The sequence below is a fragment of the Equus asinus genome, chromosome 3 (genome assembly GCF_041296235.1).
Source record: "Equus asinus isolate D_3611 breed Donkey chromosome 3, EquAss-T2T_v2, whole genome shotgun sequence".
Taxonomy (NCBI): domain Eukaryota; kingdom Metazoa; phylum Chordata; class Mammalia; order Perissodactyla; family Equidae; genus Equus; species Equus asinus.
Genome location: NC_091792.1, coordinates 117,553,006 through 117,577,667, shown reverse-complemented (window position 1 = coordinate 117,577,667; position 24,662 = coordinate 117,553,006). Strand labels below are relative to the sequence as shown.

The 24,662-nt window shown below is 38.0% G+C and overlaps 1 pseudogene; it reads right to left on the bottom strand.

The window, feature by feature from the left end:
* Window positions 1-422: 422 nt before the first annotated feature.
* On the bottom strand, window positions 423-1,133 carry LOC106823708 (swi5-dependent recombination DNA repair protein 1 homolog pseudogene; annotated as a pseudogene).
* Between the last annotated feature and the right edge of the window lie 23,529 nt (window positions 1,134-24,662).

The following is a 24,662-nucleotide window of genomic DNA, read 5'->3' as shown; positions in this document are numbered from 1 at the left end:
TATGTGGTAAATGGATGGAAATGGATTCATAAACTTAGCAGAGAGACAGGTATTTTTAGACCACTTTTAGGTTTAGACATTTACCAGACTGCACTATTTTTTAACCTTTAAAATGAAACTTTCTTACCACAATAAACAAAAGAATGTATTAAAACTGATTTTCAGAATTGTCACAATTATTTTTTTAAACCTGAATTTTTTTTTCACATTTCTTTAAATGTCAAGTTTTCTTTGGCAAATTTATCCAAAATACTAAATTTTCATTTCAGAACTTAGTTTCTATTTATATAGTAGATTGCCCTAAACTGATGCTCATCAAGATACTTTTCTCTAAGCCCTAATGCTTTATATCTTCCCTTTCAAATGTATTAAGTATCTTTTAAGTTGTCATTCTCAAAGATATTCTGGAGAAAAATCAGGAATTAAACACCTATAAATTCTTCTTCATTTCTGTTATAGGGTAGCAATTTCTCATCTAACCCATAGTAGTCTATCAACTGAGTAAGGCTGAGTTTCTTGTTTTCCTCGGACAGCTGACTGCAACTCGTAAAGCAACAGCTGGCTACAGCTTCTCCACTTCTTTATTAACAATGTAACTGAGACAGGTCATTCTTTGATCTGTACATTTTGACTAGTTTCAGCCTCTGAAGAAGGTCCTCTTTCTCCTGAATCTGCTTCACCAATTTTGCTTTTTCTTCATTTAATCCTTTTTGGGGAAGATTCTCATTCACAAAGTCATTTTGGAGAGCCTCACTGCATGACCCAGCATCGAGTGAATCAGATTCACATGCATTGATATTCTCGAAGGTATTTTTCAAATACGTATTTTCTTCAAATTCACTGTCTGTGTGTTTAAAATCTTCTCGAAATTCCACACGGTTTTCTTCTACTGAAGTTGCTGGTTTCTCTGAAAAGTTCTGATCATCTTCATTCTCTACTTTGAGACGTTTTACCATACTGTAACAGGAATTAAATGAAGATCTGGTTTTCCTTAATCGTTCTCTAAGTGTTGCACTCATAGGTTGTTTTCTTGAACTACTGGTATGGGGAGACGGTGACCTGGCACAAGCCTGTGGTGTGCGACGTGAAACCATAGCTCAGTCTGATGGGCTGTCCATCTTGAAAATGAAATCCTGGTTTACCTACTTCCGTTCGCCGCCCCACACGCTACCTCCCTCCGCCACCCCTGGAGCGCAGAAAATGCGCACAGCCTGAAAGATTCGAGTTTTTATTGAGTTTGATATTCTGGTCATTATTTCTTCAATTTTTTTCTTAGTCACATATATTTTTTCTGAGACTCCAATTATACGTATTTTTGGCAGTTTAATATGCCCCCATTGGACACATCACTGATGTGCACTTCAGCTTTTCAGATTTCTTTATGTGCTCTGAGTTATTTTAATGCTCTGCCTTCAAGTTCACTAATCTTTTTTTTCTGAAGTGTCTAATCTGATGTTCATCAGATTTGTCTCTACTATAATCATTCAATTAAATTATTATATTTTTTATCTCTAGAAGTTCCATTTGATTCTTTCCTATAGCTGCTTTTCCTTTTCTCATCACTTTCATGTTTGCTTCACATCCCTGAGCATGTTTATGATATTTGCGTTCTTAAAGTCTTTAATCTCTGTCATTTCTGGGTCTGCTTTTATTAATTAATTGTCCTTCTGGTTATGAGCCATATTTTCCTGCTTCTTTAAATACCTGGCGAGTTTTTATTGGATGATGGATACTGTAAAGTTTACAGTTATTGGATGTGGATACAGAATGGCCATTAGTTAGGTCTAATTTAGAAGCACATCTGAAGTGATAGTCTTCTGAGGACTTAAAATTGCCCTGTAAATTTGATGTTGTTTCACTCTAGATGGTAGGAAGGTGAACTACTCCCACCCTTGTGTGAGCTCCAGATATTATTTGACCCACTATTTTCAAGAATTTTATTCCCTGGTCTCATGGAATTTCAGCTCATACTTATCCAGATCAGTATGCAACAAAGACTATAGATCTCTGGAGTTCTTACTCTAAATAACTCCTTTCTTTCCGTTACACTGCCCCACAAATTCTAGCTGCCTGACCTTGCTGAAGTCTTTTCACTACTTTCTCTCTCCTCAACACTGCGAGGACTCTGGACTCCTTTGGGCTCACCTTTGTGATCTGCAGCCTGGAAACTGCCTCCGTGTAGTAAGCTTGGGCCATCACAGTGTCTACCTGGTTGGTTACCCTTCTCACAGGGATCACAGTCCTGTGCTGCCTGTTTTTGAATGCCTGCAAACAGAAGTTTCATATATTTTGTCTAGTCATGTGGTTTTTTTATGGTGGGAGTGAAATCTCTATGGCAGTTAATTTTTCATGTATGGAAGTATAAATCCTTTCCAGAAATTTTATAACCACCTAAATCTTACTGTTGTGGTTACTATTGCTGAGTAAAAATTACCCCTAAACACAGCAGCTTAAAACAACCATTTTACTTTACCCACGGTTTTATATGTCAGAAGTTTGGGAAGGTATGTCTGGAAAGTTTTTGCTTGAGGTCTCTTACATTGTTGCAATTAGACATCATGAAGGCTCAAATAGATTAGATTCCTCTAAGGCTCATTCACATGGCCTTCAGTTGATGCCTACTGTCAACTGGCCTATCAAGCTTAGTAATCTTGATATAGTTAGTCTTCTCACATGGCATCTGGCTTCTCTCATAGTGACTATCCCAAGGGAACTGGGCATAAGCTTAATGGATTTTTTTTTAATGCTGTTTGGTGAGGAAGATTGGCCCTAAGCTAACATCTGTTGCCAATGTTCCTCTTTTTTTTTCCTCTCCAAAGCCCCCCTTACATAGTTGTATATTCTAGTTATAGGTCCTTCTAGTTGTGCTATATGGGATGCCACTTCAGCATGGCCTGATTAGCGGTGCCATGTCTGTGGCCAGGATCGGAACCGGCAGATCCAGGGCCTCCGAAGCGGAGTGCATGAACTTAACCACTTGGTCATGGGGCCAGCCCCTTAATGGATTTTTATAATCTATATTTGGAAGTTGTATAGGGTCACTTGCAATGTAGTCTATCATTGAAGGAGATAGATGTCAATCCAAATTCAGAGAAGACACTGATCCCATCTCTCAATGGGAAGAGTGTCGAAGAAGTGGTCATTTTTTTTAACTGCCACATTTCTATTGTTTCTTCCTGCTTGAAATATCTAGAGTGATTTATTTTTGTGACTAAATTCAGAAATTGGCACCATAATTTGGATGCTGCCTTAGCAGCAGATCTAAAATAGGTGGAGTTCACTTAGCAAAAAGGTGGTAAGCAGCAATTAAAAAGCTATAGCAGCTAAAGGACTGTAGAACCCCTGCTATGGCAAAACATGTGGTAAGATTATCACTGTGATAACTTAGAATCCTTTTAGGAGAACATTTGAAAGAGAGTGACAGTGTGTGCTGGCTACTATTGGTGACATTTATCCAGGTGTTACAAGAAAGAGATTAGCTTAAGCAAGAATTGACTGGTTTTCAAGCAGAGATCAAAGGTAATAGAGAAAGTTCAGAGCTCAAGTGCCTTACAAGATTGCAAAAGTTGGCTGTTTCTTGAAGCCAAATACTGAGAGGAAGTTGTAAAAGGCCTTAAGTAACCAAGATCTAGTAAGTCTCTTTCTTAAAGATATGAATCATTTGTGTGGTAATTATCAGATTAGGATTTTTTTTTTCCTTACCCAACTCTACTGCTTCAGGTGGTCTTAATATCATCATCAGTAGTTTGAGAAAGAGATGAGGTGAGGAAGCAATGAAATAGGCAAGCTTTAAGACACAGTCTGGGAAACGACTTTGCGCATAGTTGCTAGAACAAGAAACTAACTAGAAACAAATGGAAAAGAACCACCAGCCAGAAAGATATAATTTGTTAATATTTGATGATCTTTAAAAAAATAAACCCCAAAAAAGCTTTGGGACCTAGAGTCATTGCAAAATTTGTTCAGCTCCCAAGGAAGGCAGATGTTTTTCATACTTAGCTAGATAATAAAGGATATTCAACATGAAAATACCTCAAAAAAGACAAAAATAGGGTTCTCAGGGAAGAATTCTTTCCAGAAAGAAGATGTAGGATATAATTAAGAACATTTCCTTATCCCCAGGTACGGGACCTTCACAATGCCTGCTCAGCAGAATTTCACACTTTCCATGGACCAGTGACTGTTTTGTGTCATCCATTCCCCTCTTTTCCGAACAGAAGATTTTATTGGAGTCTTCTTTTCCTGCTTCACCACTGAAGTGTAGGGGTGAGGAGAAGATAACATGTCATTTTGGCTCCTGGTTTCCTGGATGATGGGAAAGATGCATCTGACCCTGATGACAAGAAGTGTACATCTGTAATTTCTGGACTTTGAATTAAATGCTTAAATAAATGAGACTTTGGGGAGAGGATGTATGAGTTCTATGTGTAAAAATAAGAGTGATATTTCTTTTTTCTTTCTTTCTTTTGTTTTTGTGACAAAGATTGGCCCTGAGCTAACATCTGTTGCCAATCTTCCTCTTTGTGCTTGAGGAAGATTGTAACTGAGCTAACATCTGTGGCAACCTTCCTCTATTTTTTTTTTTATGTGGGATGCTGCCACAGCATGGCTTGATGAGCTGTGCACATGTCTGTGCCCAGGATCTGAACCTGTGACCCCTACGCTGCTGAAGGCGGACATGCAAACTTAACCACTCTGCCGCTAGCTGGCCCAAGAGTGATATTTATAAAATAATATTTATTTGATATTTATGTGAAAACAAGGAGATAGAGAGTAGCAGCAAGTTTCTGTGTTTATCAAAATACATTCCTCCTGGATACACAGCTAGATCGAGCTCTTTGGTTTTCCTTGTAGTTAGAAGTGACTATATGACTAAATTCTGGCTCATGAAATGGGCTCAGGTGATGTAAGATGTTTCATGGCTTGACCCATGAAAATCCCCTGCATAAATCTTCTTGCCTTTTCTTTCCCAATCTGCTGATTGAATTATTAGAATTATTAGAAAATTCCAAGGAATAAATAAGAGAAGGGCCTGAGTCAACCGAATGACCACATGGAAGGCTATCTAACTATAAACCTTTATAACACCTGGATTTGAAAAAAATATCTTTTTATCATTTTAAGTCACTGAGATTTTGGGGTATTTCTATTATAACAGTTAGAGTTACATTAAGAAATACATAATTATTATAGGAAGTGGAGAGGGATGGCTGATTTTAACTGAACCAGAGAGCCTACAGGGGAAAAAAAAGGAAATTTGAGACTGTAGATTCTCAACTCAAGGCACAGAGAACCAGAAAGTCTTTATGAAAATCCTAAAAGAATTTCTTACATTTTACAACCATGGGGCCAATGGCGCCTATAATCCAACTCAAACTTACCCTGTGGGAAGCAGATTACAACAATTAAATTCACTTGACTAGCCAAGTCTCACGTGTTAGAGAATTAGTTGAGAAAGGGTGGGACTCTTAAGAATTAGAATAGAAATATGTGTGTATATACAGATAACCTTGACTGCTCAAATTTCACTGAACCTCTCTTATCACCAGAAGTAATCTGTAATACCTTCATCTATGGCAAGCAACTTTCAAGAAGCTGTTAATACTCCTTAAGATACTTTACCAATTCTCTTGGCTTCCAAATCTGTAACAAGTGTCCCAGCACTCCAAAGGGGGACTAGTACAATGTGTGATCTAAGGGAAGATAATTCTCAAACCTCAATGATTGCAAAATTTTGTTTATTTATATCAACAGAATCCCAGAGAGCCTATGTGGGGGATGGATTGTAAAGACGTTTGACCAGAGAGGAAAGAGCATAGCTTTGGACTGGGTTGAAATTACTTATATGGGTTCAGTTTTCATAAATTTTGATTCAAAGTTTTCGATGAAGGAACTGGTCATGAATCATATTGCTTTCTTGGTTGGTTGACTGAAATCTGGAATGAGTGATGACCTACATTAAATTAAGTTGAGATTTCAGAATTCCCTTGGTAAAATACAAAGAAAGGAATCCAAGGATTTAGTGGTATAAGAATGTGGACTGGATTTATTATATGCAACCCAATCACTAGTTTCCCCTTTATATCCCACAAGAGATCAGAAGATACTCCCTTTACAACAGCTTTGAGAAATATATTTGTGAGAGAGTACCAGCATCCTTCAAAATCTCTGTAGTAGCTTTTTCAGCCAACTGAGGATGACCAGTGTTGTTATATACCCCCACAGAAGTGGGCTAATGGAGGCTTGATGGGATCCTGGGGTGGCAGTACTCAACCAGGTAAAAAATAGATGTGGTTACCAAATAGGTAGCAAGGCTGGAGAAACAAACAGAATTGTCTGACTGATTCTGTCAGGAGGGTCTAACTAATTAATCATTGTGTTATTTTAGTACTGAAATAGATGGGACATCTACTAAAACTATTTGATCCATATAACTGAAATATGCAAAAGAAATTTAGATCGAATGAACAAGGATCTGATTACAACCACTGATTTAATTTATTTTCCGTGTAGCCCATAAGGCTGCTGATTTTGAATGGAGCCCAGAGTAAGAAAAGTTTCTGAGTTGAGCATTAACAGATTCAATGGCAACTAAGGTACCTGTGGAAGATACAGATGCTCTGTAAACTTCTGGTAAGCCCAAGTAGGAGAATCACAGCATAGAACCCTAGAGTTTTGGAGCAACACCATGCACTTTGAAGACATAATTAAGGCTGTTAATCAGTTGACCTTGAAATAGGGAAATTATTCTCAATTAACCCCATGGGCCTAATCTAATCAACGAAGCCACTTAAAAATAAGAAGTCTTCTCCTTCTAGCATAGAGAAGAAACTCAGAGAGATTTGGAGCATGGACAGGATTTGATGCACTATTGATGACTTGAAGATGGAGAGGGCCACAAGTCAAAGGAACATTGACTCAGTCCTACAACCTAAAGAAATTGAATTCTGCCAACAACTTGAATATGCTTGGAAGCAGATTCTTGCCCAGAATCTCCAGAAAGGACGAAAGCTCTGCTTACATCTTGACTTAAGCCTTATTAGACCCTGAGCAGAGAAACCATTCATGTCGTACCAGACTTCTGACCCACAGAGCTGTGAGCTGATATCAGTGGGTATCATCTTATGCCACTAAATTTGTGGTAATTTGTATACAGTAATAGAAAACAAATACCTCAATTTTTTAAAAAACATACATTGTCTGGTCCACTGAGCTCTTATATCAGGCATATACAGTGGTACTCCATCAGCAAATGGAAATGTGTCCTATTGGCATAGGTAGGTGTAAGCAAGTCACTCCAACTTCCAAGGCACTTGCTGCTGCTACAAAGCAACCTCAATCTTTCAGTTCCACCCAGGGCCTCATGGAAGGTTGTCTATGATTAAAAAAAAGAACACTTGGACCTTATTTAAAGAAGATTTCACATGTTATGTTGGTGCCAACCTGAAATACAGGCATTACAGTCCCATCCAGACTGAGAGATAGGAAGAATGGAAATACTCCTAATGGACTGAACATCTGTATGTTCAGTTTCTGTTGAAGAAACATTGGCCAGAGATATGGGTTTATATCTATTTATGGACAAGGACTAAGTTGGCTGAATGGTCAGGGACCTGGAAAAACATGATTGGAGAATTGTTGCCAAAAAAGTATGGAAAAAGATACATGGATGGACCTCTCAGAGAGTAAAGATATTGCTGGTGCATACAAATGTCCACCAGAGGATATCCACTCAATAAAAGCTTATTGTATTCAAGTAAGCAAGATGATCCATTCTGTGATGGTTGTTGTCATTGATGAATGCCCAACTTGCCAATGGTAGAGGTTAATGCTGAGCTCCTGATATGACACCATTTCCTGGGGAGACCAGCAAGTCTCCAGATGGTAAGTTGATTACATCTGACCCCTTCTATTTTGAAAGAGGCACTGATTTCTCCTGTTTGGAATAGCACTTGGTCTGAATATGGATTTGCCTTTCCTACCCACAGTGCTTCTGCGAGCACCACCATGTGTAGACTTTCCAAATGCTATGTTTACTGCCATGTCTGACCAAGGAACATTTTTACAGCAAAAGTAGTGATAAATGGGCTTAACCCAGAGGATTTACCGGTTTTATCATGTACCAAATCAGTCACTGTAATGGAAAAATGGTTTAATGGAAGATATAGTAACAGTCTTAGTTGGTGATGATAAATTGCATTGTTGGGGTGCAGTCAAAAAGATGGACCATCTGATCAGAACCAGTGACTGGTCTGGTGTGGAAGTGGGGGCATCTCTTGTCACTAATAGCCCACTCACAAGCATTTTGTGTTCTGTTTCCAGGACTTTGGGCTCTGCTGACTTAAATATGAAGAGGAATGTTTCCACTAGAAGAAATAACCACGGTCCCATTGAAAGAGAAGTTGTGACTGCCTTGTGGCCACTTCTGCTTCTCACATCAGTGAATGAGCAATCAAAGAAGGGAGTTAAAGTATCTCCCAGGGTGATTAAATATGATTGTAAAGATAAAATATAGTTACTGGGGACAGGATTGCTAGATAAAAATACAGGATGTCCAGTTAAATTTGAATTTCATGGAAACAATAATATTTGCGACATACTTACATTAAATAACTATTTGTTATTTATCTGAATTTCAAATTTAACTGGGTTTCCTATATTTTTATTTTATAAATCTGGCAACTCCTCTAACTGGGTGTAAGGTGATGTATTTCTGGAAACCAGACAATTCTCAAGTACTCTTGATCTTCCTATTCTTTCCCTTTCTAACCATTTTCATTCACATCCTCTTCACCATACAAACTATTGTGATAGCCATGACAGGCCTGCTGGCTTTGGTTTTTCCTGTACAGCCAGTCCTGTATGCCAAGAATAGAAAAGTCAACCTAAAATAGCTAACATATCATATCATTTACCTGCTTCAAAAGCATCAAGGACTCTTCTTTGCTACAGAGATAAAGTTCAGACCCATGAGCATCGAATTCCAAGCTTTTCATGCTTCACGCTCTTTTCCCACAACATCCTTAAGTGAGTTCCTTAATCCAACCACAGATGTTTTCTTCACTGATGCATATTTTCACACATGAACTTACCTAAATCTGAGATTTAAAGTCCCCTCATCTTCTGTTGAAGTTTTTCTTATCATGCATACAATAAGGGGTAACTCCCTCTGAAATAATGCAATAAGATAGCGTAGACTTGCACTTATTTCTCTACTTATATTTCCCCAAATTGACAGTAATCTCTTTCCTTGGGAATCACATTGAACTTTTGAAATATTTTAAATTACACAAGTCATAAGAATTAACATGTTCTATGTACTACAGTTGGTGCTAAACTCTAGATATATATATATAAAACATTTGAACTCGGTTAATCATCAAATATGCCTGACATGATGTATAAGTAGATTCCATTTTTATCTTCATTTTACAAATAAAAAAGCAGAGGGACAAAGTTAAATAACTTGCCCAAGGTCACACATTTGTAAATGGCAGATTCAGAATTTAAAACCAGGCAGTCTGGTTCAGAGTCTGCACTTCTAACGGTTATACTGTGTCTATGAGGAATGACTTTTTCTGATTTAAAAAATTGAAACAATAAGATAAGATTAAATTTTCTTTTGATTTACCAGTTTTCAAAGTCCATGGCACCACTTGGCAAAGCCATGCTGTGGTAGGCGTCCCACATATAAAGTAGAGGAAGATGGTCACAGATGTTAGCTCAGGGCCAGTTTTCCACAGCAAAAAAAGAGGAGGATAGGCAGCAGATGTTAGCTCAGGGCTAATCTTCCTCAAAAAACAAACAAACAAACAAAAACAAAGTCCAGTAACTCACCCAGAGATTACTATTATAATCAGTTTGGTTTGTATTTTTTCATACCTTTTTCTCTATATTTCTTTGTCTATGAATATGTACCCATAGAAAGCACATACTGTTTGAGTATATTTTAATATATATAACATATATACTATATATAAATAGTAACACTATACTGAACATCATTGTGCATGTCTCTTTGGGAATATATTCTGTAGGTAGATGGAGAACAAGTGAATTTTTGACTCTGAAGTATTTATGTCTAGCCACGTTTCCAATGGTAGTATATGATAGGATCTATTTCATTTCACCCTTACTAACACAATTTTATCAACTTTCTTTTTAATTTATGGATGAAAATTTCAAACTCATTGCTTGTGTTTTCCCAAATGCTGGTAAAGTTGAACCCGTTTTCATATGTAATTGACCATATTTGTATCTCATCTGTGAAGTGCTCATTCATATTCCTTACCTGTTTCCATTAGATTGAGTATGCATTGTTTATCTGCTTTAGATATTCCCTATGGCACGAACAAAGGCCCTTGAGATAAAGGTGCAACTTCCCTCCCCCTCCCAACGTTGGCATTCCCTTAAGGATTAAGCATCTTTCCTTAGGCTAGGAACCGATTGCTGAGCTCACCTGTGACCACCCAGTTCGAGAGACAATAGACTTGCCTCCTGCTACGCCCGCCAAGATAGCAGATCCACTACCTGCTGTGTCCATCAAGTGCTGTGCTGACAGGGCAATCTCGTGACTATTGTGGGAGGGACATTTCAATCATATGTGAAACGTCCTGTATGGACGTATATAACCACTCTGTATACCTCACTTCTTTGGTGCCATTTCTTCCTTCGAGAAGAAAGGCCCCTGGCCATGGTCCTCAGATTTCAGCTCAGAATAAACTCTCCCAAATTTTCATTTATAGATTGGTTATGGATTATTTTCGTTGACAATTACCTTACTTTTTGGTGTGACTCAGCATTCAGACTAAAAGACGAGCTCATGCTGGCACTTCGGGTGCATCGGTGAGAAGACTCCAGAGGCATAGTCAACTAGCACAATTGTTTTGTAACCAAGGCTTACAGATTATCGAACTCTTTAAGGTAGATGAATGAAGTGGAAGATTTCTTTTCTGAGCAATGTATAGGTCTGCACCCAGGATCTGAACCTGTGAACGCTGGGCCGCTGAAGCAGTGTGTGAACTTAACCACTAAGCCAACAGGCCAGCTCCTCAACATTTATTCTTTTGATGCCTTTTACTTCTTTTTGTTAAAAAATACTATACACTGAGAAAAGTGGTTCACACATGTACGCATCTGTCTTTCGGGGCACCTCAATCACACTGTACATCTGTAACGTGTGTACACATATCTGTAATATATGCAAACACACCACATTAGAATCACTGCCTTTTTCTCGTTCTGAGCCTGACACTGCCTCTGCTGTATTCAAAATGTTATCCAGTAGGCTCCCATTTTTTGGCCCAATGGAACCCAGACTAACTTCACCCTCCCTTTCCTTTCACCTTATCCTAAAAACCTTATCCTACCCTTCTGTGAGTTGTTACCTTAACACATCTCTTTCTTATTTCCATCCCTGTCATCCTCCTCCCACATGATCCCCCAAATCACTCACTCCTAAATCTTCTTGGAAGCTTCCTGGTTTCTTCCCACTTCTTGTAAGAGAATCACTGTCCTTACTCCCCACTGCATTGACAATAACCAGAAAGACAAGGCTCCAGTCATATGTAAAAGTTGTTTTCACCCCAAGTCCCTGACATTGCCCTGCCCCAAATCTTTCCTTTTCGATCTCCCATTTAGCCTCTTCTTGTCATTGATTCTACTTAAATCAGTATCACTGTCTCCATGTCAGTATATTACTTCTAGTAATAAATTACACATACTATTTAATTTATTTAGCAAACAGTAAGAGTGATCACTATGCTAGAGGCACCTTTTAAAGTGACTTTAAAAACTGTATGAGAATGCTATTACTATTATTCCCATTTTATGGATGAGAAAACCGAATCCCAGAAAGTTTAGGTAATTTACCCATTATAGCTCATAAGTAGCAAAGCCAGTATTCAAATTTGAGGAGTGTGGCTACAGAGACCAAACTCTTAAACTCTGCACTATATTGTCCTCCATGCTAACAGAATGAAAAAAGAGAAAAGAAAAGAAATCAGCAATAGGAAAGGACAAAAGCTGAAATATGATAAGATTAAAGACCTGCAAAGATGAACAATGACACAGACTGGCAGTGATCAAAGAAAAAGAGGAAAATAGGAATGGGAAATAATGGACAGAAATACAGACTCTCAGAGAGGCAGAAAGGGAGAAAAAAATTGTCACATAGACAGCAGCACAGAGCCCAAGACATTCAAGTTAAAAAATAGTGTATTAAATATCTTGCTTATTTGTGAGACATACAGTCAATGTTTTTGAACTGCAAATCAAGAGTTGAAGTTGAAATGTTTGGAACATATTAAAACAACTGAACAACTAAAACAATTATTAGATTAAAACAACGAAACACAAGTAAAAGCGTTTACATTTAGACTAATATGATCTATGAATAGGAGTGATGAGGAATAATTTAAAACAGAATATGGAGAAAGAAAGTTAAAATGAGTAGCTTAGCAACAGTAGAAGGCCAGTGACACATTTAAGAAAAAATGGCAAGATTAGTTGTTTGTAGGGAGAAACCAGAATTTTTTTTTATTGAGTTATTGATAGGTTACAATCTTGTGAAATTTCAGTTGTACATTAATGTTTGTCAGTCATGTTGTAGGTGCACCACTTCACCCTTTGTGCCCACCCCCCACCCCACCTTTCCCCTGGTATCCACTAAACTGTTCTTGGTCCATAGTTTTAAATTCCTCATATGAGTGGAGTCATACACAGATTATCTTTCTCTTGCTGGCTTATTTCACTTAACATAATTCTCTCAAGGTCCATCCATGTTATTGCAAATGGAATGATTTTGTTCTGTTTTGCAGCTGAGTAGTATTCCATTGTATATACGTACCACATCTTCTTTATCCATTCGTCTGTTGCTGGACACTTAGGTTGCTTTCACGTCTTGGCTATTGTAAACAGTGCTGCAATAAACATTGGGGTGCACAGGACTTTTGGGATTGCTGACTTCAAGCTCTTTGGATAAATACCCAGTAGTGGGATGGCTGGATCGTATGGTAGTTCTATTTTTAGTTTTTTGAGGAATCTCCATACTGTTTTCCATAGTGGCTGCACCAGTTTGCATTCCCACCAGCAGTGTATGAGGGTTCCTTTTTCTCCGCAACCTCTCCAACATTTGTTACTATTAGTTTTAGATATTTTTGTCATTCTAACGGGTGTAAGGTGATATCTTAGTGTAGTTTTGATTTGCATTTCCCTGATGATCAGCGATGATGAGCATCTTTTCATGTGCGTATTGGTCATCAGTATATCTTCTTTGGAGAAATGTCTGTTCATGTCTCCAGCCCATTTTTTGACTGGGTTGTTTGATGTTTTGTGGTTGAGTTGCGAGAGTTCTTTATATATTAAGGATATTAAGCCTTTGTCAGATATATGACTTGCAAATATTTTTTCCCAGTTAGTGGGTTGTTTTTTTGTTTCAATCCTGTTTTCATTTGCCTTGAAGAAGCTCTTTAATCTGATGAAGTCCCATTTGTTTATTCTTTCTATTGTTTCCCTTCTCTGAGAAGGCATGGTGTCCGAAAAGATCCTTTTAATACTGATGTCAAAGAGTGTACTGCCTACGTTTTCTTCCAGAAGCCTTATGGTGAGAAACCAGAATTTTTTTTTAAGTTACTTGGTGGTTTGTATGCTAACCAAACTTGGAAAGAAACATGATTTAGAACTGGGTGAATTGTAGTCTGCAAATTGCCTGCACAAGATCCATTCTAGTGACACCCTCAATGTGCTCATTTTATACCAGAAGAATGTTCAAACTTCTTTCAGGTGACAGTGGCTGTTGGAAACTTGGGAGTCAGTAGACCTGTAAAAAGCCTCTAGGGAGAAAATGTTCTGGTTCGCTCTTCAGAGCAGGGGCCATACATGGATAAACCATGTTTGAGGATGGTCTGTTATCATCTCCATTTTTTCCACATGCTCTGTTTCTGAAGTGTGGATGTGACTACAGTAATGCATCACTGTCACCAGGCTGGCAGCCTGTGCTACTCAGTTGTCAGGTGTGGTTTTTGTTCTGCAGGTGGCACAGGAGGAACAGGAAGAGATTGCTGCCTATTTCCCAAGTCTCAGACTAACTGTTGTATACCTCTGTAACTGAAGGCTTTGTTCTGGAGGGTTCCTCAAGCTCCTTCATTAATTGTTTTTTTGAAGGTATGCTTTTTGCTGAGGAAGATTGGCCTGAGCTAAAACCTGTTGCCAATCTTCCTCTTTTTTTTCCTCCCAAGGCCCCAGTACCTACTTGTATATCCCAGTTGTAAGTCATCTGGTTCTTGCATGTGGGATGCTGCCGTAGCACAGCTTGATGAGTGGTGTGTAGGTCCGAGCCCAGGATCTGAAACGGTGAACCCCAGACCTCCAAAGCAGAGAGGACAGACTTAACCACTCAGCTGTGGGGCTGGCCCCCTCTTCATTCTCTTATTTGAACATAGACTAACAAATTTATTGAAGTATAATTGAAATACAACTAACTAAATACAGTTGATTCTTATTTACGGATCCTTATTTGTGAACTTGCTACTTGTTAGTATCCCCCAAATCAATACTCACGGCGCTTTTGTATTCATTCACAGACATACAGAAGAGCGAAAAACTTGAAAATTTTGCTCTGCCTTCTTGTTTCAGCTCTCATATTGTAAACAGGTGCCCTTTTGGCCTTCTACTCAACAGCACATTTGTGCTTTTTGTGGATGATTTTGCTGTTTAAAATGATCTCCCAAGCCTGGCGCCGAAGTGCCACCTAGGGCTCCTAAGCATAAGAAGGCTGTGATGTGCCTACCCGAGAACATATGTGGTTTAGACAAGCTTCCTTCGGGCGTGAGTGCTAGTGCTTCTGGCTCTGAGTTCAATGTTAATGAATCAGCACTACGGTGTACCCAGAAAAGGAAGAGGAAATTTGCCAATCTGTGTGTGAGGCTGCTCCAGAGTGTTAGAGAAACATCTATACAAGAAGCTAGGGAAAATAGGGAAAAGTGGCTAAATTTGTGGGCTCATGGGATGATACTTCGTTAAAAAAAGTATTACCATGAAGCTGAAAGCTAAAGAAATTTACATTTCTGTTACTCAAGGTCAGGAAAATATTAAACCTTCCTGGCTAGTGCTGGCTGGCTTCCATGTTTCAAAAGGTGATATTATGTGTTAAAACGATTAAAGAAGTCAATTTAGGTGATACAAACAAACTATATGTAACATTTCATGAAGCAGCAGTTTCCACTCTCAAGAGTTCAGAGAACTGCAAAGTAAGGGAAAAGGGCTGCAAGCTTTCTTAGAAAAAGGCAAGCGGGAAACAAGGAAGTACCGGCTTAAGTTGATTGGCTGGGGTTGCACATCTGACCTTATTTACAAAGATCAAGGAACAAGGAAGTAAGAAGAGAGCCCAGAGTTGGCTTCCTGTTTGGGGGTTGGCTGCCTGGATATATTGCACAGGGTCAAGTGGAGCATTTACAGGGACGCAAAAGCTATTTAGGTTTCAGTTTTCTGATATGGCAGCCTGGGGAAGGAGTGTTCCATCTTGGGCCTAGAAATTTATTCAACACGTGAAAAATGTTAAACTTCTGTGTGAGGTAAGTTCGGCGGATCAGGAAGTTGTGGAAGGATTAGAAAGAATACCTGCTAAGTGTTACATAGGAAGAGGCTTCTGTGGAAGAAGAGGTTTTCAGTGCTGATGAGAGAGGTTATTTTACAAGGATATTGGCAGAGGAACCTCTATAAAGCAAATGACATTTTGGTTGAAGAAAATGTGACCAGAGGCTCACAGGAAGCTAACTCTGGGTTTCCCCAGGAGCAATAGTTGCATATTCTCTAACTCAGTGTTTGTGATGACTTTATAGAACGTAACTGCCATGAATAACGAGAATTGACTGTATATTTAAATTATACTAATTGATCAATTCATATACTTACGCATTTGTAGATATGTATGTACACATGCATTTGTGTACATAAGTATAGGTATGTGTGTATATCCGAGCAATCATTGCCACGAGATAATGAGCATTTTTATTACAGCCAAAAGTTTACTTGTGTCCCTTTGCAATCCATCCCTACCCCACCTCCCTCTCCAGATAAACAGTTTTCTGGACTTATAAATTAGTTTGTTCTAGAATTTTACACAAATGAAATTTACATTTTTTTTTTTGCTGAAGAAAATTAGCCCTGAGCTAACATCTGTGCCAATCTTCCTCTAATTTATATGTGGCTGGCTGCCACAGCATGGCTGACAAGTGTTCTGGGTCTGCACCTGTGATCTGAACCTGTGAACCTGGGCTACCGGGGTGGAGCATGCTGAACTTAACCACCATGCAAGTGGGCTGGCCCCCCTCCTCTTTTTTTAAAAATTCAGCTTCTTTTACTCAGCATAAAGATTTTGAGATTTAGTTTTGTCTTGTTGTATGTATCAATAGTTCATTCCTTTTTATTGCTAAGCAGTGTTCCAGAGAATGGGTATACCCATTCCTCTACTCACGGACATTTATACTGATTTCATCTTTTGGCTGTTACAACTAAAGCTGCTAAAAACATTTCTGTATGAGTGTTGTATGGGTATATGTGTTTGTTTCCTTTGCTTAAATAGCTAGGAGTGTAATGACTGGGACTGGTGGAAGGTATAAGTTTAAATTTTAAGAATTAATTTCAGCCATTGGTATTTCATTGTGGTTTTAATTTGCATTTCCCTGATTAATAATTTTGCACATATTTTCATGTACTTTTTGGTTACATATAGTCTTTTTCTAAGGTGACTGTTCAAATCTCTACTTTTAAAAATCAGATTTCCCTTTTTATTATTAAAATTTAAGAGTTCTTTATATATTCCAGTTCCAATTTCTTTTTGTGATACACTCATTGTATTTTCTCCCAGTATATGGTTTGACTTTTTGTTTTCCAAATGGTGTCTTTCAATGAGCAAAAGTTTTAAGCTTTGATTAAGTTCAATTATTTGTTTTCTTTTATGTTTTGAGTTTTAAGTTCTAAGAAATCTTCACCTATCCCAAGGTGGCAAAGATTTTTTTCCTACGTCTTTTTCTAGAATTTTATAGTTTAAGTTTCCATTTAAGTCTATAATCTATTTCGAGTTCAAATTTCATGATTGATATGAAGCAAGGATCAATGTTTATTTTTTTTCCTTATGGATATCCAGTTGATCCAACATCATTTATTGAAAAGACCTTCCTTTCTCTTCAATTTATTGAATTGCCATCTTTGTAAAAAAATTAATTGGCTATATATGTATGGGTCTTTTTCTAGACAATGTCTATTCTGTTTCATTGATTTATTTGGTTATCTTGTTTTCAATATTATAATCTTGATTATTATAACTTTATAGTAAATCTCAATGTCAGTTAGGTCCTGTAACATTGTTATTTATTTTTTCCTTTATTTTTGGCCTTTTTAGATCTTTTTCATTTTCCTTTAAATTTTAGAATCTCCTTGTCAACTTCTACGGAAAAAAGAAAGCATGTTGGGTTTTCCGTTGGAAATATGTTGAATATATAGAGCAAATGTGCATTAGTTTGCTAGGGCTTCCATCATAAAGCACTGTAGCCTGGGTGGCTTAAACAAGGTAATTTATTTTCTCACGACTCTGGAGGCTAAAGACTGAGATCAAGGTGTCCGAAGGGCTGTTTTTTTCTGAGAGCGTTTGCACATATCTGTATCTACAGTTCTTCTTCTCATGATACCGGTCATGTTGGATTAAGGCCTACCTTAGTGACCTCATGTTAACTTAATGATCTCTTTAAAGAACTTATTTTCAAATACAGTGACATTCTGAGGTCCTGGGGGTTACAACTTCAACATATAAATTTTAGGGGAACACAATTCAGCTTATAACAAAATGCATCACTTTTTCTAGCGATTTTAAATTTGTGTCATTTATCTTTCAGTTCAGCAGTTTGGTTATAATATGTCTATGTGTGGTTTTCTTTGAGTTTATTCTGTTTAGTGTTCACTTAGCTTTATGTCTTTCATCAAATTTGAGAAATTTTTGGCAACTATTTCTTCAAATATTTTTTCTGCCCAATCTCTTTCTCCTCTCTTGATACTTCATTTTTCCTAGGTTAAGCCTTTTGACATTTTCTTACAGGTCCCTGAGGCTCTGTTAATTTTTATTTCCAGTCTTTTCTCTCTGTTCTTTGTATTGGATGATTTCTATTGACTGTCTTCAGGTTCACTGGTTCTTTCCTCTCCAGTCTGCTGTCTAGTCCACCCCATGAAGTTTTGTTTGTTTGTTTTTTAACTTTAGATAATTACATTTTTCACTTCTCACATTATCATTGGGGTCTGTGCTATAAGATCTATTTATCTGCTGAGAATTCTTATCTTTTCATTCAGTTTAAGTGACTTTATTTACCTCAGGATCATGGTAACAATAACTGCTTTAACATCTGTGTTGGATAATTATTCTGTGTGATCTCAGGGTTGGCATCTGCTGATAATCTTTTCCCTTGAGAGTTTTTCACATTTTCCTAACTTTTTATAAGCTGATTAATTTTGAATTGAGTCCCAAACATTGTGATGTTAAGCTCTGTAGACTCCGAGTCTTGTTATAATCCTCTAGAGAGTCTTGGTGTGTTTGTTTTAGCAGGCAATCAATCCAGTTAGGTTCAGACCTTCAGTTCTGTTGCCTTCTGTGGGTGGTGGTTTAAATCTCTAAGCTTTTGCTTTGCTAGTTGTGTCTATCCTGCAAATATGTAGTTCAGGGGTTAGTCTAAGATTTACGTGGTGGTTCAAATCTCAGTCCAGTTCTCTAAGCCTTTGCTACACTGGTTTGGTTCTGTCCCACACAGGCATAACTCAGGGGTAAATCTGATGCTTGTGAGGATTCATACATGCAATTAGTAGATTTTCTCCTCCAGCTCTCTCTCCTCCATGTTTCACTCACTCTTTCAACCTGTAGAGTCTGCTGCCTGGCCAGAAAGATCGAGTCTCTATTAGTTTCAGTTGCCTGTATAGGTTTCGTTTCCAAGTTTTGGTATTCCTCCATAATCTGCCCATTTTCCTTTATTTTTCCAGAGTCTTTAAGTAGTTACTTTTGTCTTATATCTAGAGCTTTTAGCTGCGGTCAGTGTGAAGGACGAGGTATAGCGGGCTTATGCTACCATGCCATGGCAGGAACTCCAGCTCAATAGTTTTGAGAAAATCTTGAGGTGCTAAGTCTTCCAACTTTCCGGATCACCCTTTATTTAATGTCCAAGTATGATAGTTTAAGACTCCATCCATCTCATGTATTATAGAATGTTTCCATAACATTTCTGTGGATTTCTAGGGAGCTTACATTGTCCTAGAGTCTGCACTGTGGCCTGCCTCACCCTGCCATCTGATCCCAGATGTTGTTCTTCGTACCTCTGTCTATTATCTGCATACTGGCTGTGTTCCCTTCTCTTTGGCTCAAACCTAGTATTCTCTCCTCCCATCCCTGTACTTTGCCCAGATTTCTCACCTCTGTTCTCTATTTGCCAATACTCCACAATACACATTGCTTTTATATTCTTATGCATAGCATTTATGTCTCTACATCTCCCTGTGAAATACACATCCAAATACTCACTAATATACTCTACTAAGAAAAGAGCCACCCACTCTTGGTCTCTACTCCTGGCTAAGAACCAGGGAATGAACTTTGAAATTATGTATTTTTCCTTTAACATATTCTAGATCAACTCTAAGGCAAGGGTGCCAAGCAAGACAACCAGAGAAAATTCTAGGAATTGATATTGTGCGGTCATTTCCCTTTGTTCTATATTTCAGGCACTAGGGCAGCCACTGGATCTAGGTTTGGGGAGAGGGGAAAAGAAAGACGCATAGGACGAAACTCATATTTATTCCCTTCCCCAACCAAATTGTTTTCCCAATGAGACAATTACACATTGCCAATTGTGATATGACATGATAAATGTTATAGTAGAACTGTAGAAAAAGTGCTATGAATCAAAAATTAGTAAGTGACACTTTAAGGGACTGGGGAAGCTTTCACAAAGGACAGTGTTGATAGATGCAGACTTTTTTGGAGAGTCTTGAAGGATGTTAAGCAGGTCACCAGTCAGAGAAGGAAGAAAAATAAGTAGAAGGCATATTTGGATCTTGGCAAGTAGTCTGGAGGTGACTAGAGGCTATACTAAGCAGTGGAATGAGATGAAGATAGGAAGATAGGTTAAGTTCAAATTGCTCACAATTTTGCATTCCATGCTATGGAGTTTACACTTTATTATGTAGGGAAAAGTTCATATTTTGAGTTACACATTCAAGTCTATTCCTTTTATGCTCCTACTTGTTGGAATCTGTAAACAACAACCACCACACAAAGCAAAGACCATGCCCACTAACTACCTGATTTTTAGCATGGCATATATACTTATATTAGAAATGTCCTCAGCACAAAAGATTGGGCTTAAAAGATTAGGCAGAAATCTGGTAACCTTTTTTCATTAATTAGTCTAGGAAACTAGCAAACAGAAATTGATCACAATGAGTCTGAAAGATAATATACAAAACTGGAAGGAAAAATGATAAGATATATTTTGGACTTTAGAATCTTAGCAAGAAAGATTTTAACAATGAATCATAATCTTAGAGATTATCCAGGGTAATGATCCCCATTGCCTGTTGCGGAAACTAATGTCTAACCAGAAGTTTGTACCTTTGACCACCTTCATCCAGCTAGTTCTCTGACAAATATAATTTTGATCTGGTATTTGTGTGCTCAAGTTCAACACCAAATCTTTCACTCTTGAGACAGTTTGATGATTTTCTTTGATTTCAAAGACTGAAGCCTGTTTTCCTTCAGGCAGTGCCTCTTTTCTGTGGGGAGCTGTATCACACCCCCTCAGTGTCCCCACTCAACAGCACCACCAGTGTCTCTAGGAGGGTCTCTTTGATACAGTCTCTTTGAAAAGAGACCCTAAAGGCAGTTTCCACTTACATGATCACATCTGGACCATGGAAAACACTACTCTACTCTATCAGCATTGGAAATACAGCTTGTTTCTAGAATGGTCATCTCTTGACTGTTTTAGCTGTATTAGTCAGAATTCTCCAGAGAAAAAGAACCAACAGGATGTATGTGTGTGTGTATGTATATATATACATATTCCTTATAATAATTTATTATATATGTATAGATTGATAATATCTAGATATCTATATCTATCCAGATCTACCTACCAATTTATCTATCTATATAATAGTTTTATTTTAAGAAATTGGCTCACATGATTATGGAGCCTGAGAAGTCCCATGATCTGTAGTCAGTAAGCTGCAGACCCAGGAGAACCAATGGTTTAGTTCCAGCCTGAGTCTAAATGCCTGAGGACCAGGAGAACTGATGGTATAGGTTCCACTCTGAAAACCAGCAACCTTGGGACCCAAGAAGAGCCAGAGTTTCAGTTTGAGTCTGAAGGCAGCAAAGGGCTAATGTCCCTGCTCAAAATGTCAGGCAGGAAGAGGTCTCTCTTATTCGCAGGAGGGTCAGCCATTTGCTTTTATTCAGGCACTTAATGGATTAGATAAGGTCTCCCACATTAGGGAGGGCAATCTGCCCTACTCAGTCTAATTCAAATGGTAATCATCCAAAAACACTCTCAGATACACCTAGAATAATATTTGAGCAAATATCTGGGCACTCTGTGGCTTAGTTAAGCTGACACATAAAATTAATCTTCACATTAGCTATGTCTTTTTACATTAAATTTCTCAGCCATAGATCAAAAACTGGTCTCCTATGTTTCCCTAATCTTCACGGGATATATGTGAGGCTGTATAAATAGTTATTTTAAAGACTTTCTCACTTGACAAGGAATGATAGTGAAGTGTCTTCCCTTCCTCTCTCAAGAGCTGGATACGGAAAATGCCATAGGACAACAATAATTTTCCCAGAAAAAAGCTTCTCTTTTGACCCCTCAGGCTTAATTATTTTATATCCTTGAGATTCTGTTGAGCTTCAAGTTATAAGGTTTCGATTATGTGTTGTTATTGGATGAATTATATCCTCCCCAAATTTGCATGTTGAAGTTCTAAGCCCCGGTACGTCAGAATAGAGCTATGTTTGGAGATAGGGTCCATGAGAGGTAAAATGAGGTCCTTAGGCTGGGCCCTAAACCATTATGATGAGTGTCCTTATAAGAAGAGGATATTTGGACACAGACATGTACAGGAGGAAGATGCTGTGAAGATGTAGGGAGGAGATGGCCATCTACAAGCCAAGGAGAATGGTCTCAGAAGAAGCCGACCTTGTCAACACCTTGATCTCAGAATCTCGCCTCTAGAATTGTGAGGAAATAAATTTCTATTGTTTAAGCTATTCTGTCTGTGGTACTTTGTTATGGCAGCCCAAGCAAACTAATGCATCTCCTTTTCAAGTCTCGCTTAGATGGTCTAGCATCTTTAGTTCAGAATCTTGTTGCTATTATTTTGTTCTTGGCCTTTGGGGGCTTTAGGAGAAACTTAGAAAGAATCCCATTTTAAAATCATCACTATATGTTTCATATCATTTAGAATTTACTATGCCTAAACCCTATTTCTAAAGAATTTCTGAACTTATTTTAACTAACCCAGTCTTATAAAATTTCAGATTTATGAACAGATATTCTAAGAAGGTTAGACAATTGGAAAGCAACATAACCTTGAATGTTGCTATTTAGTAAACATTAAAGTTTGATAGAATGTCAATGAAGAGAAGATTTTTAAAATGGCATCTTAAAGTATGAATATGATCCTATTTCACTCCCCTAAAAGGAGGAAAATGACTTGATGCTTTTGATTACTGTCACTAAAGATGGAACTCATCTTTTCTTCCATATCCAAAGCGGGACCTGCTTGGATAAATGAGTTTGATGATGATAAAGCCGACATGGCACAATCCAGAAGACAATTCTGTTACTTTTTCATCTAAAGGGTAAGGTCTAGAGGCATTAGGTATCTCTGTAAAGGTAGAAGACTGGGAGTTCAAAGTTTAAACAAAACAAACAAACACAGAACAGTGAATAAAATATTATTTTTGTAGTACAATAGTAAAACAGCATTCTATCAGAACTTTGTTAGCACATAATTCATGTATCCTCACTGGTAAGGAATAGCATTGCTTCTAAAAATAAGTAGCTGTGTGATGCTCTAATTTGATCTCCCAATGCCAGTCGTTGAGATACAGTCAATGTGTGCTTATAACATGGAAATTTAAGTATGTCTTTCTTCACTAAAATAAATAAACACATTGGTGATTAATACTTTGGTTGTCAGCTTATATGGTTCTTAAGGCAAACAACAAGTTGGAAACATAAACAACACCTGAAAATTAACATTTTCACCCAGAATAATTCCTCAGCAGGATTCCTAAGTTTGTGTACCTTTCCATATTCTTGCTTTATACAGAAAGCTTAATGAAGCCTGTGTATAGAACACAGTCAGAGGGTCTGCGGTTTGTCAGATACTCCCACATTCTTCTCCTCAGTGCAGAGACTTCTGTAAACACGCAGACTTCATAGATTCTTTTTGTCAAGAGCTTATTGGAAACAGAAGTCTATTCTGTCTGCTAAATGTGAGGAACTGAGTTTCAAGTTCTGGCACAGTTAAGCTGTCAACAAAATGCAATGATTGGGCTGATGTCCAATTTTTTAATGTTGACCTGGTTCTTAGGAATCCTAATAAAGTGCAAATGCCAGCTAGAGCAAAAGACATGCTTTGGACACCTTTGTGTTTTATGGGGCCCCATATCAGTTTTCTAGGGCAGCATGGAGTATCTGCTTTATTACCTGTGATGTGTGAGTGCCAGGTTCCTGACGACGAACAGGCTCCCAGACCTGCCTGTTTCCATTGCATCGACATGGAAATAGACACTCAGACTCCAGGATTCAGAGCTCACATTTCCCACTTTGATCCAAAGTCCAAATGCTTGTGGGACCTGTGAAAATACTTCAAATGATATTCTTAATAAAACCTTTCTGATTCAAGTTGGAAACAGTTTGAATTTTCTCTAAGAAGCTTGTGGTGGAAAAGGGTAGTGAGTGGATTTTTTTTGTTGTTTTTAAAAATATTTATTTAACTCTTTCCCTTCAGGGAAGACTGGCTTTAAAGAAAGTATAGAAGTTTCAAACTCTCCATGTTTCTTTTAAACTTTACATCCCTTCTGTTTAAAAGGTAACTCTTTGGTGTTTTTGTAAACTGGATGTCAGCAGAATTCACTCACTCGTTTGAGATTTACATAAAAATCATGAACGCCTATCCCATATGCTATGCAGACCCTTCTCTAAATTTCTGTGGACTTCTAGGGGGTTACAGCCTTGTGGTTCCTTCTGGCTCTGAGTTCCTACTTATCCTGAACTGCTATTATCATTGCTAGTCCTTTCTGTCCACATCACACTGAACTAGACTGATATCTATTCTCTTTTCCTTATTTCCCACAAACCACCCAGATAAATCATTCGTATATGTAATAGGCTTTCCTGAGATTTTAGGGCAATAGAAGGAATTTTATGTTGCATGTCTGCAAATTTTCTTATCCTAAAAAATCCTTTGTCCACTTTGCTACTAGGAGTTTTTCACCGGCTGTGGGCTACTTGTAACCACGGTAAAGCAGTCCTGTCCCATGTTGTGTGCCCACTGATCACCCTTTTGCCTCTCCTTCTAGCTTTCGGTGTTTACCTTTTGCAAGATTGCCCAAAAAT